We start from the raw sequence: 12,912 nt of genomic DNA, 5'->3' as shown, positions 1-12,912 counted from the left end.
AAATACAATTTGCAAACTAGAAAATGTAAAAAAAAAAAAAAAAAGAACTAAACAAAAGGGAAAATAACAATATAGGTAAATATGAAAGAGTCCAGTTTCCTGCCATCTTGTCTGTGGTGCTGCGCCCGTGTCGCCTTCCAGTGCTGCTTCTGGTACACTTGCTTCTGGGTTTGTTGCCATGTCCTGTTGATGTGGTACTGCTGGTCTACCACGCCTGCACCTCCAATGAATAGCTACTGAGTTGTCAGCCACATCCCGCTAGTGTGTTGATGTCCATTGGCTGAGAGTCGCATCGAAAAAGTTGCACATGTTGTGTAGTGTCACAGTCAGCTCCTCTACGGGTTGTGGACTGGTCCTAGATCGTCTGGAATCGCTGTGAGCCTGTACATACCATGTACATACTGTGACTCAGCTGATGAAGTATGACATGCAGTTCTGTCCATAATGTGCTCAGTCCAGTACAATAATTTCACTGTGTATTTGAGATGGGGTGTGTCCTCACACACACATAGATGGTGGGTTGCAGCTCCGATGGTGGCAAGATTGTTTGCAGTGTGATTTGTTGCGCATACATTCTGCTGATGGTCGCCTGCGACTGCCATTTCTGCTGTGCACCTCCTCTGCCTTTCCTCTAGGTCCCCATCCTTATCTGTCATACTGTACACCGCCCACTCTCCTAGCTTGGGCAGTTTGTGTCCCTGGACCATCTCTACCGAGATCATAGCAGTAGCCAAATTCGTCCATCATTGGATGCAGAAGAGTGTTTTGGTCAGCTGTTTGTTCCATCTTGTTGAAGTATGTTGGCGATGGTACTGGTATGCACATTGCTAATAGGGTAGGCCTCCACCCAACATGTAAACAGGTCCATTACCACCAAGACGAAGAGCTTCCCTTTGGGTATGCAATGTCCAGGGTGATAGACTGAACGGAGTGATAAGAAGGCAGGGTTGCTGCTGCTCCATCCCATCACCTCGTCGGGCTTCGGGCATTGAGCACCTGGCACATCTCGTTCATGTGCATGTACTTCCGCACATCGCGAGTCAGTCCTGGCCAGTGATATCTCTTTGTATTTGGTCGCCCCCAAGCCGTTGTCATGTATGTGCCTCAACACTGCTCTCGTGCCTCTGGTGAGACATACTTGTGCCACTCTTGCACCTTTCCTAGTTCCCAGTGGTAGATTTCGCCACCACTTTACATCTGGTGTCACTTGGTGCATTTATGCATTGGGCCCAAAAGTTTTATGTATCCCACGATGTATTCTGTGCATGCTGCACATGCTGTTTGTTTTCGACGAGATATTCCAGGTGCAGGTAGTTGTCCATGTACAGTGTAGGCATTCTGCGGATCACCTAGTTGGTTAGGATAGTGAACAAGGCTCGGCAGCAGAATTTCTTCCCACGTGTCATCATTCTCCAAATCCATGTTCTCTTTCGGTTCTCGGGAGAGAACTGATTTTCCACACCCGGGACATCCCAACCTGACTAGGTTACTCTTAAACACCTGGATCACTTGAAACCACATAAAACACTGGTTATCAGTTCGGAGCACGAATGGCTGGCCCTCCAAGTGTACTTCAATGCATAGACTACTGCCAGGCATTCTTACTTATTATTATGATCGTTTTTTTTCCTGCTTGGCTGAATTTTGCACTGTCGTAATCATCGTTACCCACCGGGTAGAGTACCGAACCCATGTTCTCGATGCTCGCATCCGTCTGCACATAGATCATCCGATCATGATTGATTTGAGACAGAGGGTGGCAATTGGTGGAAGCTGTTTTCAATGCTTCCAGCACCTCCTGCATGGCCAAGGTATATTTGTATCTCTGTCGAGTTGACAGAAAGTATCTATCAGGAATGTGGTTATGGTTGAGAAATTAGGTGTGTAGTTTTGAAGACGGTTGGCCAGTCCATGAACTTTTGGAAGTGGTTTTTGTGTTTTCAGGATTTTGCAATGTGTCGGGTGTGGACGAATTTTGTCCATATCCACAATGTAGTGCAAGACATCTACTTCGCCCAGGCCAATGAGACATTTCCAGGTGGCACAAGTCAGATTATGCATCTACAGTCTCTTCCAGCACCATCAATAGGAAGTGCATATGGTCCTGCCAGCCTTCCTAGTATACAATTACATAATTCAGTTTAGTTGTCACAAAATAGCTAAAATACTCTTTGAACACACTGACCATCATTGATTGAACAATGACCATCACACACTTGAGCCCAAATAATCTTCCATCTGGGACTGTGTATGTAGTCTTTTTTCCCAGTCTTCTGAGTAGATCAGATCCTACCAATAGCTGTAGTGCAGTGGCGTTACTCAGTCTTCCAAGGTTTCCTCTACACTAATCTGAGGGTGGCAAGCCGATGGTCACAATATTCAGTGGCCGGAAGTCAACACAAAACCACATCATCACATCATTTTTAGAAGCCAGCACATTCCAGGTGTTGTAAGCATTAGAGAAGGGCTAAATTATGCCATCATGTAACATTTTCTTTCACATACTCTATTTATTTTTTGCTCATAGAAGCCATAGTCTATGGGGTACTTATACACAAGCATACATGGGATACAGTGTTTGGCCATCATCATAAAACCTTGGCGAAGATGCCTTCCCCCTTCTTTATAAATCACTGCAGTGCATCCTGATAGGTTACAGGCACATCATTGTCTACGTTCCCAAGTACAATGGACTCACTAGATAGACAGGGTATCCTGCTGATAGCATACACTCCCAAGTGCTCGTGCTGGCCAATGTTGAAGCGACCTGGGTCCATTTCTATATTTGGATTGTGTGCTACCAGCAATGTCATTCCCAGCACTAGGTCCTCCCTCAAGCCTTCGACTACAACTACAGATGTGTGTGATACTTACTCCCAAACACTCTCCTCAACCTCAACATAGCCAATGGCTATCTCCTCGCCAATGTTCATGGCCAGCTGCAATGCAAAATGCCCAGGCTTGATGTCCACCAGAGACACCAGGTGCTAGGACACAAAAATGTGTTTCGCTCCCATGTCGATGGGGGCAGCTGTTGGCCTGCTGTTTAGACAGACTGGTATGTGCAGGAGGTAGTTATCTGAAGTAGCCAGCTATCCCAGAGTCATCGTGCCTCCTTCCTGGATCATTATCAGATTGTAGTGGGGGAGGGGACAAGTGACATGGTGGGCAAAATTGCATATCTTGCATCCCCTGTCGCCCATTTCCCACTGGATGTGGTGGCTGCTTGGGGCATTTCTGTACCAATGGTATTTGCCAACAGATGCTGCTGATACTGCAGTGGCCAACCTTTGCATCGGTCTTGTATGTATCGCCTTTCTGGGACAACTGGCTGCAATTGCACTGCTTGTGGTCCTTCACCAGCACTGTACCTCATTCACAATGGTTGGTCAGGCAATGACTCCAGGGCAGGCAGTGCTGTTACCTGGTCCTATTGTTGCATCTCCTTCCTGCCTGAGGCTGTCAGGGTGCATCTCCCCAGCATATGCTGCAAGCTCCATTCTGTCACGACCATCTGTCGCACATACTCCCTCCTGTGTGGGAAGGGTTGCATTTCCACACCAACGCAGTCACATCCAGTAATTTGCTCTCTGCAGGTTCCTCAGGGGCAATACATCGGCATAGTTGCAGCTTACACTCCAGGAACTTTACAACCGCCTTTTACTCCCGCTGCACCTCACCATAGAACCTAGTTTTGCAGCTCAGGATGGTTTTGCTGTCAGAGGAGCATTGTGTGAGTCGTTGTGTGAACTCATGCTACTGCCTATCGTACCTTTCCCATAGAGTCCAACACTCTTATACCTTCCCGTGCAGCCAAGTTCTCGTGTGCTGTGTCCATTCCTCTGACAGCATACCATTATGCGTTAGATGTGCTTCACACCTCCGCAGAAATTCATTCTTGCAGTCAGTTCTCGGTCAGTACCAGATGTCCCTGTTCTGGCAGAAACCTGCACTACATGTGCTAACTGTATGTCTTTTTTTTTTTGGTGGTAGCGTGTCCCAGCTCACAAGGTCTGGTGATGGTGGCTTCCGGTCCTGCAGCACAGTCCAATGCGGTTGCCTGTGCAGTTCATATACATGTCACATTTCCTCTCCCTTGGGTCCACACCTACTTTTCATGATCGGTAAGTCACTTCGGTTTGGTCCAGTTGCAGTTTGTGTCACATACTACTTCACTTCACTCTTCATCATTCTGAGGTCCCTTATCAGACTCCGTCTGTCACTTCCTTCTCTCCTCCTCAATTTCCGCTACGGGGCACAAAAACACGTGTCCCAACACGCACATGATCAAGTCCACCCCTTGTGGTAGGTCATACATCATGCAAGTGACAGCTCCGGTGCATGGAGATATTGTTTACTACACATGGTCTGCAGGGCATCAAACAATAATTTCTCCCAGTCTTTTATTGTTAACCTTTTTGTCCCCAGTTATCTTCACGTCGGTTTTCGCCTTCGTGCGACATTTCATATTATTTGTGTTCTTTAATACTCGTGCTTCGCTTAAGTCCGCTTTGGGGTCTCAGATGTCCCTCAGTTCCGGGGAAACACTGCAGATATTACTGCGGTGAAAGGGTGTGTCTGCGAAGCATGGAAGAGGTTGGGGGGAGAGACATTTGCGACACTACAGTCGCCCCTAGAACATTGTAGCCGGCCATGCACCAGATGTACGGACAGGTAATATGGCCTCAAGGAAACTATTTCCCTCCCTCCCCCCTCTTCCTTACCAAGGAGGTGGTCCAGGATCCTAATCTAGGAAATGTTTGAGAATTAGTTTATCAAAATCGTGTTTTAAACAAAAAAAAAAAAAAAAATCAGCCAAGTATGGCACTTTATGGGCAATAAATGTCATTTGATAAAATATTTTAGAACTTACGTTGATATATTTTTTTTCTTAACCCCCTTCCAACCTAAAAAAAAAAATAAAATCTCAATGGACCAACTCGCACCAGACATGGGTGGTCCTGGCAATCTTATGTTTTCGCTTCCATAATGTTGAGTTTAAATATGTAAATCGTTAATATTTTATTTTTCCCCTATCTCCTTATGGTTATGATACTGCAAGTATCAATTATTAACCCTTAACATTTATTTCTTTTTCTCTTAATTCCAAGCCAAAGTTTTAATTTACGCCCCCGCATTTTCCGAAAATTCTGTAAGGCTTACCAGGAAAAAAAATCCTAATTTGTTCGAACGAGGATTTTTCGGGCATGAAACTGAAAAGCTGTAAATCTAAGGCTTCCGGTGGAAAAAAAAAGTATATATGCATTTGTGTGTTTGTGTAGGTGTGTGACTTGTTAGTATGATATAGTTACTACAGTAAGAAAAAAGGTAATTTTCTCTTGATCTTGGAGATATAATTTATATTAAATCTACTCGAATAATTAAGTTAAAGTATTCCCTAGTGTAATATATGTATGTAAAATATCGATAATCACCTGTTAGCAGCAGCATATATATATATATATATATATATATATATATGTTAGTACACTGCAAGATGTCAAGGACACAACAAAAAGTCTAACGTCAATAAACGTGAAAGAAGCGATAAATTCAATAAAAAATGTTTGCATCACATTGCGATAAGTTTTCACCTGATAAAGGCTATCGACTCTGTTAAAACAATGTAATTTTTAAGTGGGCTTAAAACATGCTTTACACGCAGTGACTTGCTTGGTTTTGCGGCGGTACACAAGTTTCAGTTGATGTGGCTGACCTTTCAACTGTGAATATTGCGTAACTCACCATATACACTGTTAAAAATATTTACCTTCAATCTACGAAGATGGTAACAAATTATTCAGGGATCTTCGTCAATTTACTGCTATCTTCGTAAACTTACGGAAACCGAGTTCATCTACTTTGAACATGAATCTAAAACAATATCCTTGGCGTACTACCAAAAATTTTTTCAAAAACTGGTGAACACTATTATTTTGTTCCATATGTGGACATACCTCTGTTTTTAACGAAACGTGTAACTCGAAAGTAGAATACAGGCGTAGTTTGTACGACGTTTCGGTTATTTGAAATTTCTTAGTACTCTTCATTTTCATGAGTCAAATTCTTCGTTGTAAAGTCCGTGATTTTACTGTAATTTCTAAAACGATTTTTTTTCTACGGGGCTTTATGCATAGTAGACAGGTTATTATACAGAATGAGTCATAATCATACCGACAAAATTTAACTGAAGGTTCGTCCTCACGTAACAATAAGATTGAATACATAACGCGTCTTATGGTGGTAACGTTATTCTCCTACGACTTTGAAGTTCGAGCTGAACAAAGATTTTGTAACAAATTACACAGGAACAATGGATAATGTTTTACTGATAAAGGTTCTACAACCGCAGCAAAACTTACCGTTGTGGTAAAATAATTTGTTTTAAATATTTGTGAATAAAAATTAGTCAGACAAATTTATGCTCTAAATATTCAAAATAAACCTTTTTACGACCGCAATCAAATAAGCGGTAGTTTTATAGCTATGATTAGATAACAGCATTGTCCAGGTATGTAGTGTTACCTATCAAATACTTGCTTTGTTATTCTTATTTGCAATATTTTTTTTGTTTTCAAATTTCTGTACTTTTACAAAAGATTCCTTTGCAAACCAGTTGCCAAGAAATAATTCCTAACACTACAAGAAATATATTGTAATTTTGTATAACATATGGCTAGGGACTGTAAAAATTCGCGGTTTCAATGACCACTAGGATAGACTCCACAATTCTCTATGTACTCGGGCAACTATCACCTGGTCATTGGCTACCGTCTCGGGACACCTGTTTACTGCGATTCTTATGATTCGATACTTCTTTTGTTGAGTGTTTGCCATTGGCTCAGAGTCCTTCAGGTAAATTGCGGTCCAATCACTGACGCAGCATTAAGCTAAAAGAGTTTGGATTCCAGCCTGTCTCGAAAGGAATCCGCAAATTTTTCCAGTCTCTACATATTATGGCTACGATTTGTTTTTTTCATTTATGAAATACGTTTATCGAGATAATACTGAGTATTTGTTACTGAAATTGCCGCATAAATTTTATATATTAACTTATGTTCCATTCAAGCATAATAATTTGAGCGTTTGTGAATTCTTCCTGTGGGGTTACCGCATGCGAAAAGGTTATCAGACATCGTCCTCACGCCTTGGAAGAACTGAAGATGTGAATTCTGGAGGAAATCACAGCTATACCTATCGAAATGTGCCGAAAATCGGTAAAGAGTTTCGAAATCTACTTCATCAAAGCATCGCTGCTGATGGCCAACATCTTCCTGATGTGATATTCAGAACTTGATTAAAAAAAAAATGTGGATGCATACTGATTCCAATAAAATAAACTTCATTTCTGTAAGGTTTAGTGTGTTTTATTTAATAGCCCTTCAAAACCGATACACGCACTTTTTTTGCCCCATCCTGTATTTCATACTCTGTGTACTAATGTGAATGTTTTTTAACGGGACAACGTCTAATAAATCGATGAACGCCGGCTGCAAGCACGAAAAAGTGTCCCGTCACGCACATTGTCCCGTTACGCTGTGTCCCGTTGCGCTCATTGTACGCTTGCGCCGCATCTATCTCTCGTCCACTCGATTGGAACAACCATCGATTTAACTTTTTCGAGGCACATTAAACTTGAAACACTCCCATTCGTTTCCTACTTTTCCTATCATCGTCCTATCCTTAACAGAATAACACAGATTGGAAGAAGTTAAATAGCAAACATGTATAAAAGTTATAGTTAAAATAATCTCTTCGTTAAAGTAATAAACATATTTGAATTAATGAGTGCAAATAAAAGTAAATTTATCAATTAAATTGTATATTTCATTTCACTCCTTCTTTGTATCCATACAAAATAGTGATAATTCGATAAAAATGATTCAATTTTATTCATAAAAGTATGCAATCATTTCATCAATGTTTTGCTATGACGTTGTCACGTTAAACTATCGTCCGTAAACCGACTTTACAGACAACCAATTTTAAGTTTGAATGTTTGCTGCTTAGTCTCATCTTTACTTTTGAACGGGTTTGGGTGGAATACGTAGATAGACATTTTAGATTAACACGCCCTATTCTACTAATATATAAATATTGTTACGAGGCGGCCAGAGATGTTATGTGCGCTGGCCGCATTTTTTTTCCGGGGAAGCCCCGCCTCCGAGCGGGCGAAACACGGGTAACGCCTGGGGCGCTGTCACAACTTAGAAACACACAACTCAGAAACACATAACTTAGAAACACACAATATAGTAATCTTCTGGGTTATGCCTGTTCTAAGTTGTGTGTTTGTAAGTTTCGATAGTTATAAGTTATGTGGTTCGGTGTTGTGTGTTTCCAAGTTATGACAGTTCTAAGTTGTGATAGTTCTAAGTTATGACTTTCTACGTTACGACGTTTCTCTAAGTTGTGTGATTTCTGCGTTGTGTGTGTTTATAAGTTACGTGTTTCTAACTTATGCTCGTTCTAACTTACGACTAGAGACCCGGAAAATTCGCGGGTTCATTTCGTGTCATGCTAAAATTCAAATAATTATATCTTAGTGCTGCTTATGTCATTGGTTCACTGTTAGTCTGGAGGACTGAGGGCCAATTAGAGACCCTCACTCATAGAAGTGTCAAATCTCAGGCCACCCAGTCGAGACGACTCACCAAGTCAGCAGCCAATGAACAGTTGGCATTTGCCCGAGTGTGTAGAGGATATTGGAGTCTATCCTGGAGGTCATTGAACCCGCGAATTTTCCCTATCTCTACTTATGACAGTTCTAAGTTACATTGATTTTTTTTCTTGATTTCTAAGTTATGACTATTCTAAGTTGTGTGTTTCTAAGTTATGTGTAGTTCCCGTAACGCATGTCCCTCCCCCTTCTCCTCCCCCTACCAGTACCCCCTCGCCTACCAATTAGTGGGCCTCTCTTCTCTATCCCACCGAGTCTTGTCTCTCCGGAGGGTCTGGCGGGTTCCCACTCTAGGACGCAATAAATTGTTCTCGCAGCTTCGAGTGTTGTGGAGACTTTGATGACGCAGCACTTCTGGGATGTTTCGAGACGGGGACGCACCACAAAACCGAAATACCAAAACGCCGAACGTACAATAACGCCAAAAAACCATAACGCCGAAATGCCAAATTGACTACAACGCCGACAGCTAGAAAACTGCTGTGTACCACAACGCCGAAAAAATGTCATTGCAGGACTGCCACAAAGGTTAGGTTAGGTAAGGTTAGGTTAGGCTAGGTAAGGCTAGCCTAGGTTAGGTTAGGTTGTGGTATTTCGGCGTTAAGATACATTTAAGAAACACACACAAATTCATTCAGTTGTTTTTTCATTTTTCTCCTGTGCCCCCCCCCCCTTCTCTTCCCCGGAGAAACATTTTTTTTCGGCGTTACTGTATTTCGGCGTTGTGGTACACAGCAGTTTTCTACCCTGTCAGCGTTGCGGTCAATTTGGCATTCGCGCGTTATGGTATTCGGCGTTATTGTACGTTCGGCGTTGTGGTATTTCGGCGTTGTGGTATTTCGGCGTTGTGGTATTTCGGCGTTGTGGTAACGACCCTTGCGAGACCTCTCCCACGGGCGACGCCGGCAGGTGTACGGAGGTGCGACTCCGACCTGCATCGGGAGTGAGTTAGAGAGAGAGAGAGAGGCTGGCGGCGATACTGTCGTAACTTCGGAGTGATGCAAGAGAGGGTGAGTGCAGGGCCGGTGCAAGGTAAATTGGCGCCCTAGGCTAAAAACCCTAATGCCGCGCCCCCAACCCCCCCGGGCCGTACACCCCAAAAAAAAATTTCCTTGCCTCAAAATACATCGCGCAAGCCTATTATTTTGTCAACAATCAAATGTAAGCAGGCTTGTTTTTTTTTTTACTTTTTTTTTTACTTATTACAAATCATAAACAGGTCACCGTGGACTTTAAATAATTACTTATATCAATATGAACATTCCAAACTGTTACAAAAATCCATTTTCGTCTAGTTTCAATAATCGTTAAACATGTTGTATCAGCTGTTGTGTGTCGTGCTGCGCCGCCCCCAGCTACTTGGCGCCGTAGGCGGTCGCCTAGTTCTCCTGTACGGACGCGCCGGCCCTGGGTGAGTGATCCCTTGGCGAGCGATGGCGGGCGACGAGAGACGTCTTTCGGGCGCGAAGGGGGGGGGGGTAATACGGAGCCGCGTGAACGGCGAACGAGCGAGTGGTGCGAGGCAGTGTGTTGGGACCGAGATGTGCGGTACGAGACGAGCAGTAGAGACTGCCTCTGTTGATACGAGCTCCAGTGGGGAGAGCAAACAGTGGACTTAAATAGTGTGTCATAATTAGAGACAGGAAAAATATTCGCGGTTTCATTTCGCGACAGGCTAGAATCAAAATGTGTTTTTAACCTTTCGCTGCTTCAGTGATTGTACCACAGGTTGTCTTGAAGGAATCAGAGCCAGTGAATAATCCTCAACGAAATAAGTATCGAATCAAAAGCATTCTAGTAAATAGTTGTCATGAGTCAGTAGGCAATCAGCAGAATGTAATTTGTCCGAGTGCATAGAGTATCTCGGATTCCATCCTGTAGGTAATTGAATTCGCGAATTTTTCCGGTCACTAGTCATAATTCGTGGAGGGTCATCTAGATTGTTGTAATTCAGGACAAAAGTGAACACAGACGAAGGAGTCTTCTGGTCTGGTTGGCAACATTCGAATGAATATATATATATATATATATATATATATATATATATATATATATATAATGAAGAAAGTGTGGAGTGCTGCTTGTTGACGGACGGACGAATGACGGACAACCGCGAACAGAGCATTGAAAGTAGTGCGCGATAAGTCCTCGGCGGTCGTGATCGCTTAGGCCTGCGTGATATATTCGCGACAGCACGCACAAGCATCATGAAAATAGCGTGGTCAAACGCGCCCAGCACAGAAGTCTAAGCTACATTCGCACACAACAGCACAGCGGTTCGAAAACTCCAAATTTTGCACCCTTCCTTCATTCTTGTGGAACTTGTCATTTTCAAATGTTCGAATTTCGACGTATAATATATTATATGAAGCAGTTGATTACGTCTTTTAGTTTTGAACTACTAGTAATGTTTAACTACGATTATTTTTCTCGCAAATAAATACCACGTTTAAATTAGTTTCACATCTTATCTTTCAAATGCGCGTAACAAAACAATAGCTAGCTAATCCATGCTGTTGACATTGTATTTATCTATTCTAAAGTATTTTATGTTTATTGATAGCGCACAGAATTTCGGCACACACACTGTTTTTTTTTTGTTTGTTAAATGGGACAGAAAAGCTCACGTAAAATTCCAGATATTTGTACATTTTTACATTTACATGAAAACAAATGTATTATTACAAAATGGTGTTCACAGTTATAATAGGTTTGGATTCTTACCCGGGCATTTATTTATGCAGGGTACCTCTAAAAGTTACAGTTATTTGTAAGTAAACCGTTCACTGTATAGATTTCCAGTATTATCTGCGCAATTACTAGGCATAATAAAACAAAATAAAGACACATAATTGAATATTCGATTATATTTTCCATGGTTTAAAAAAAATGTGCTTGAATGAAACATTAGTTGAAATATAAAATTATTCGCCAATTTTGGTAAGAAATGCTCATTATTTGTCTCGAAAAACGTACTTTGTTGTACAAAGTTACATCTTTCTTGTAGTATTACAAGCTATTTTCTGGCAACTGGTTTACAAATTAATCTTTTGTAAAAGTACAAATCTTTTGACGTGACAACGTCTAATAAATCGATGAACGCCGGCTGCACGCACGAAAAAGTGTCCCGTTACGCACATTGTCCCGTTTCGCTGTGTCCCGTTACGCTCATTGTACGCTTGTGCCGCATCTATCTCTCTTCCACTCGATTGGAACAACCATCGATTTGACTTTTTCGAGGCACATTAAACTTGAAACACTCCCATTCGTTTCCTACTTTTCCAGTCATTGTCCTAATCCTTAACAGAATAACACAGATTGGAATAAGTTAAATAGCAAACATGTATAAAAGTTATAGTTAAAATAATCTGTTCGTTAAAGTAATAAACATATTTGAATTAATGAGTGCAAATAAAAGTAAATTTATCAATTAAATTGTAGATTTCATTTCACTCCTTCTTTGTATCCATCGAAAATAGTGATAATTCAATAAAAATTATTCAATTTTATTCATAAAAGTATGCAAACATTGCATCAATGTTTTGTTATGACGTTGTCACGTTAAACTATCGTCCGTAAACCGACTTTACAGACAACAATTTTTTTTTCTTCTGTGCAGTAGTTAGAGTGGCAAAAGATTACTCTCATCCTGATTGGAAACTCCCTGATTCGTAACGTAGAGATAACAGCTTCAGCATATTAGCTGCACCGAACTTGCGGGCATCCACCTACTGTTGGTACGGTTTCACAATCACGGATACTTTAGTTATCGCTTCGCTCGTCGCGGTTTCGTGACAGTATTCGCCGGTTGCAATTTGCACAATCCCCCATGTCCAGCGAATTTGAAATTAACGTAATTCTGTCCTGTTAAGCACGTCGCTTCAATCGCACACACTTTGTGTCTAATGCCACATCCATTTGCATGAGTAGTGACTGCCTTCGATTAAAACATTTTTACTAATAAATGGTACGCCGAAAAAACCACATTTTCTGTACTTTTACAAAAGAATCTTTTGGAAACCAGTTGCCAAGAAATAGTTTGTAATGCTGCAAGAAAGATATTGTAACTTCTATGTACATCACTTGGCTATGGATTTTTTTTGCATGTATGAAATACATTTTTCGAGATAATAAACTGTATATTTTACAAAACATTTGGTGCATAGTTTAATCATTTATTTGAAGTTTCATTTAACATAATTTTTTAAACCACGAAAAATATAATTGAATAT

Source organism: Bacillus rossius, chromosome 17 (assembly GCF_032445375.1).
Source record: "Bacillus rossius redtenbacheri isolate Brsri chromosome 17, Brsri_v3, whole genome shotgun sequence".
NCBI lineage: Eukaryota > Metazoa > Arthropoda > Insecta > Phasmatodea > Bacillidae > Bacillus > Bacillus rossius.
The sequence above is the reverse complement of the archived record's forward strand: the minus strand, read 5'-3'. Positions refer to the sequence as shown.